A 5,807-nucleotide genomic window follows, 5' to 3' on the forward strand; every position below is an offset into this window, starting at 1 on the left:
ATTTCAGGCACGCTCACTCACCTGCCCAGTGTGTTTTTCTTTTTCTTCTTCTTTTTCTTTTTTTTAAAGAGAGATTTGTGCTATAGGGCACAAGTTTCACTGGAGAGATAGAGAAAGACAGGGACAGACAGCGAGAAATCACCTCCTGGGGGAATGGTCATGTCACAATCCCTTCTCCTCCATTCTCCTCTCAGGATTTTGGATACTCGTGCACATGCATTCAGCTTGAGTTTTAAGCCCCCAGGTCCAGGATTCAAACTGCGGTCAACTATGCGGGAGTCCAGCAGCATAACCATTATGCCATCTGCTAGTCTTGCCCAGTGTGTTTTTCAAGCCACCAGGTCTGGGACTCAAACAGCATAGTTAGCCATGTGAGATCCACCCACTTTAACTATCACACTATTAGTTGGTCCCATAGTTTTTTTGTTTTGTTTTGTTTTTTTAATAATTATTTTATTTAACTGTATTTATTTATTTTAATTTGACCAGAGAGGGACAGAGTGAGAAAGAGAGAAAGTGAGAATGCAAGAAGCCAAGTCTGGGACTCGAACCACAGTCAGCCATATGGGAGTCCGGCGCCCTTAACCACACCACCTGCCAGCCCCGTCCCCATAGTTATTTAATAAAACTTATTTTACAGGAATTTTTTTAAGACCCCCTCATAAGTTCATACAAAACACTGGGCCAGTTTCCTTATCCTCAGTCACTTCTTTTCGATTCTTAGAAAAGCTCTCTGCCCAGAGCTTAGGAAACTTGGAGTAAGGGATTAAAAAGAACATAGGATACTTTTTTTCCCTAGGTTTTTTGTTTGTTGTTTGGTTTGGTTTTTGCTATAGGGCATGTGCACTCACCAGAGAGCGAAAGAGAGGGAATGTAAGTAATCACCCCCAAGAGACAGATGTCCACACCACAATCCCTCCTCTTCAATTCTCCCCCTGGAATTTTGGGAACACACATACTCATGCCCGGCATGATTTTCAAACCACCAGGCCTAGGATTCGAACCATGGTTGACTATGTGAGAGTCCTGCACCTTAACTACCATGCCACTTGCTGCCCAGGATACTTATACTTCGATGCTTAAGTATGGGTCAGTGCAGAGGCATTTAGATTCCAAGGTTTTAAAAAAGTCACAAGCATTCTGAAACTAACTCTCAGGCAGAGACAGAAAAAGTAATCTCAGCAATCTCACTTCACGGTAAAGCCTTCTTCAGCAGTCACTAGTGGAAACCGTAAGAACAAGGAAAATGAAGATCTCCAGATGCCAGTTACCAAAGAGGCAGAAAGAAAAAGTGGATTCTATTACCATCTGCCTCCCAACTTGGGCAAGGGTAGAAAATACTAATCAGAAGCAATTCCTCCAGATTTGCCCATCTAACTGACAAGCTCAAAAAGTCAACAAATATACCATTTCCTACGGTTGGCTAGGTTTGTGCTTCACCCAAAGATAGCTTCCTCTCCTTCCAACCCAAGTACAATACTTCCTCAACTAACCTCAAAAGAAAACAAAATTAATTTTCACACCTTCCTCAGTTCTTTGCACAACGAGGATCTACATGACTTGCCTAAATTATGAGTCTGCAAGAAATAGGAAGAGGTGAAAAGACTACTACAAAATTTAATCTTCTGAATTTATATTTAATATAGCAAGCTCTATGCTTATTTTTACAGAGAGGAATGAATCTTGATCCTTCTTTACAAAACCAGAAAGAACACTGAACACCTGTGATTTGCTTGCTCTGGGTTCACCTTTTAAGAGTTTAGAAGCTATCTGAGGTATGTAACTTAATTTGCCTGGAGAGAATATAGACTCCTCAGCACCTCCCTAGAGAATCTGGTTGCAATCCACAATTTACTGTAGTTTTACTATGACATCATCAGTTTGGGATCTATAAGACAGGCTGAGGAGAGGAAAATGCACCCTGGAGAATCTCAGCATGCATTCATATTTGTATCCTGGTTTGTTTTTTTTAAAATTATTATTATTATCGAAAATTCCCTCTGGATAGTACAGATTCCCCACCAGAAATGAAATAAAGGGGGAAAAGAAATCCTTCAGTCCCTGACTATTCAACAAAAGCTACCTATTGGATAAATAGTCTTGGCATTCAACTACTGCAGCCACATTTTAAAAGACAGAAGATAGGGGCAGGCAGGTGGCACAGTGGTTGAGGTGCTGGAATCCCACATGAAGTTCAAGTCCCAGATCCGGCAGCCCAAAAATCACAACAAATAATAGATAAATAAATAAATAAATGTTTTGTTGTTAAAAAAAAAAAGAAAATAGGGACCAGCTGGTGGCATGGTAGTTAAGGCACTGGATTCCCACCCAGCCAACAACAGTTTGAGTCCCAAACCCTGAGGCTTGAGGGTCACACCAGGCCATGTGCATGTGTACCCAAAATCCCACATGGAATATAGAGAAGGCTGTGGTGTGGCCATTCCCCTGGGGAGTGATTTCTCACTTTCCCTCTCTATCTCCCACTGGTGAGTGCACTCACCCATGGGGAAAAAAAGAAAATACTCTTCTTCATGTTTTTACAACTCATACCCTCTTCTTTATTCTCCCAATAAGCTTTTTTTAATATTTATTTAATTTTATTTATTATTACTATTTTTTAATTTGACCAGAGAGGGACAGAGAGAAGGAAAGTGAGAAACCACATCATCAGGTCTGTAACTCGAACCGTGGTCAGCCATGTGGGAGTCCAGTGCCCCAACCACCACACCATCTGCTGGCCCTGTCCCAGTACGTTTTCATGGGGATATCATTTTATCAGATAATTCATTTTAAAAGAAAAAAGTAAGATATCTCTTTTAATAAAACGCTAAAAGACTTTTTAAAAAGAGTTTTGATAGTCTACTTGATGAGATGCCTTTATTTACAGTTTCTTTTTCATAGATGTGGACCCTGGCAGGATGGTCTAACTTGCTGCTAGTCACAAAATCAACAGCAGAGCCAGAATGTGTGACCCCAAAACCCTTGCTCCTAAAGTAACTTCTCAGCGTCATCCCTACACTCTATCACCTGCAAACTGTTCTCTTTATTTTCTACAACTACGTATCTACATAGTTTAATAGACAGCATAAAGAAAGAAAAAATAAAAACCCACTGGTTTCTTCCACCACCTTAAAGTTTCTTTTATTTGAGAACTGTGCTATTTTTCAACTTTCTCAACATTTCAGCATTCTAAAGACTTCCAGCCAAGCCAATGAGATTCAGTTTAAAGTCATGACAGGAGAACTGCACTAAGAGTCCAACAACTAACTAGCAAGATGTAGGCTCCACCATTCTTCCTGTGTTCATTCTCTTCTCTGAAGTCCCTTCTAGCCCCAATTCCTTAAAGTGAATTTCAAAACTACCTCACAAAGTCACAGATGAAAAATTAACAAGTATATTTTAAGAATTTGAAGGCCTAAAAAAGTGATCTTCAGACAATAAAGCTACCCGAACAAAAGACTTAAAATTAATTATCTTATTGTTTCATGATTTTTTTTTCCCTCCATCTGCCATTAATTTGAGAAAATAGCATATTTTGTCTGGCCTTATTAAAACGCCAATTTATCAAGTTTTTTCAAATTTTTCCCATAAGAAAGATTAGAATTTTTCTAGTGACCAAAAGACTCTCCCCCTCGCCAAAAGAAAGACTGTCCTGTCACAGTGAACATACGATGACAGAAAAGTGGAAAGGATTTTTCCTCTGGTGATCAGGATGACATAACCTTGAAGTCTACCACACGGGACTTCCACCCACTGGAACCCCCTCACTGGACACTCCAGACAAAAACTTTGTTCAAAACTGTTGCAATTCAAGGGTTCCAACGACGTGCAGTGCAATTGCCCTGTCCCAGTACGTTTTCATGGGGATATCATTTTATCAGATAATTCATTTTAAAAGAAAAAAGTAAGATATCTCTTTTAATAAAACGCTAAAAGACTTTTTAAAAAGAGTTTTGATAGTCTACTTGATGAGATGCCTTTATTTACAGTTTCTTTTTCATAGATGTGGACCCTGGCAGGATGGTCTAACTTGCTGCTAGTCACAAAATCAACAGCAGAGCCAGAATGTGTGACCCCAAAACCCTTGCTCCTAAAGTAACTTCTCAGCGTCATCCCTACACTCTATCACCTGCAAACTGTTCTCTTTATTTTCTACAACTACGTATCTACATAGTTTAATAGACAGCATAAAGAAAGAAAAAATAAAAACCCACTGGTTTCTTCCACCACCTTAAAGTTTCTTTTATTTGAGAACTGTGCTATTTTTCAACTTTCTCAACATTTCAGCATTCTAAAGACTTCCAGCCAAGCCAATGAGATTCAGTTTAAAGTCATGACAGGAGAACTGCACTAAGAGTCCAACAACTAACTAGCAAGATGTAGGCTCCACCATTCTTCCTGTGTTCATTCTCTTCTCTGAAGTCCCTTCTAGCCCCAATTCCTTAAAGTGAATTTCAAAACTACCTCACAAAGTCACAGATGAAAAATTAACAAGTATATTTTAAGAATTTGAAGGCCTAAAAAAGTGATCTTCAGACAATAAAGCTACCCGAACAAAAGACTTAAAATTAATTATCTTATTGTTTCATGATTTTTTTTTCCCTCCATCTGCCATTAATTTGAGAAAATAGCATATTTTGTCTGGCCTTATTAAAACGCCAATTTATCAAGTTTTTTCAAATTTTTCCCATAAGAAAGATTAGAATTTTTCTAGTGACCAAAAGACTCTCCCCCTCGCCAAAAGAAAGACTGTCCTGTCACAGTGAACATACGATGACAGAAAAGTGGAAAGGATTTTTCCTCTGGTGATCAGGATGACATAACCTTGAAGTCTACCACACGGGACTTCCACCCACTGGAACCCCCTCACTGGACACTCCAGACAAAAACTTTGTTCAAAACTGTTGCAATTCAAGGGTTCCAACGACGTGCAGTGCAATTCGGGGGGCTTTCATCCTTCTGGCACCCTTCTGCAACGAGTGCAGAATCTGGTCGGGGCCCCATCCTCACTCCCCCACCACTTCCCGTCTGAAAGGGGACCTAGGAGCATCACGGCACAGTCCAAGCTCTCGGAGGAAATCCTGCCCTTTATTCACAAGCAGCCCTGGCCTCTCGCAGGGCAGAACCGCTTCTCCTAAAGCGGCACGACCCCAAGGTACCAGCCCTCTCCAGCGCCGAGCGCCTTCCCACCCGACCCCCGGTGCGGCCCAAGTTCACTGTTCCTTCCACGTCCCGCCGGACCCGCAGAGCCGCAATCTGCAGGAAAACCAGGGGGCCCTGGGTAATAACGGTTTTGAGGAACTGGGATCACGGGCTTCTTGGGAGGGGCCGGAAAAACTCACCAAGTTTTTGTTTTGCTTTTTTTTTTTCTTAAAGTCAGAGTGAAACTTACTTTCCCGAGGACGTGGTATCCTCCTCTCCCTAACGGGTGAGAGGAGCGAGCTTCTTGTCTCCAGAAGTCACTCCCGGCTGAGCGGCACAGCCCGGCTCTCCCCGCTCGCCCGCGACCAGCCCACAGCGCCGTGGGCCCGGCGGCCGCTCGGACCCCTCCGGCTCGAAGCGCCTCACCGTTTCCCCGCGCCGGGCCCAACGTCCCCGCCGCCCGCTCTCGCCCGGGGTCTTCCCCACCGACCCTCGCTCCGCTCCCGGGACAAAGCGGGGGTTGGGGAGGTCCCCCCGAGGTCCCCGGCCGCAGCAGGCGCGCACTCACCCGACAGCTCGTCCGGCTCCAGCCCGGTCTCGGTGTCCAGCCCGCAGATGACAAAGTAGTCGGCGAAGCGACTGGGCGCCGAGCCCCCTCCGCCGCC

This window comes from Tupaia chinensis, unplaced genomic scaffold (assembly GCF_000334495.1).
Source record: "Tupaia chinensis unplaced genomic scaffold, TupChi_1.0 Scaffold141165_1, whole genome shotgun sequence".
Taxonomy (NCBI): domain Eukaryota; kingdom Metazoa; phylum Chordata; class Mammalia; order Scandentia; family Tupaiidae; genus Tupaia; species Tupaia belangeri.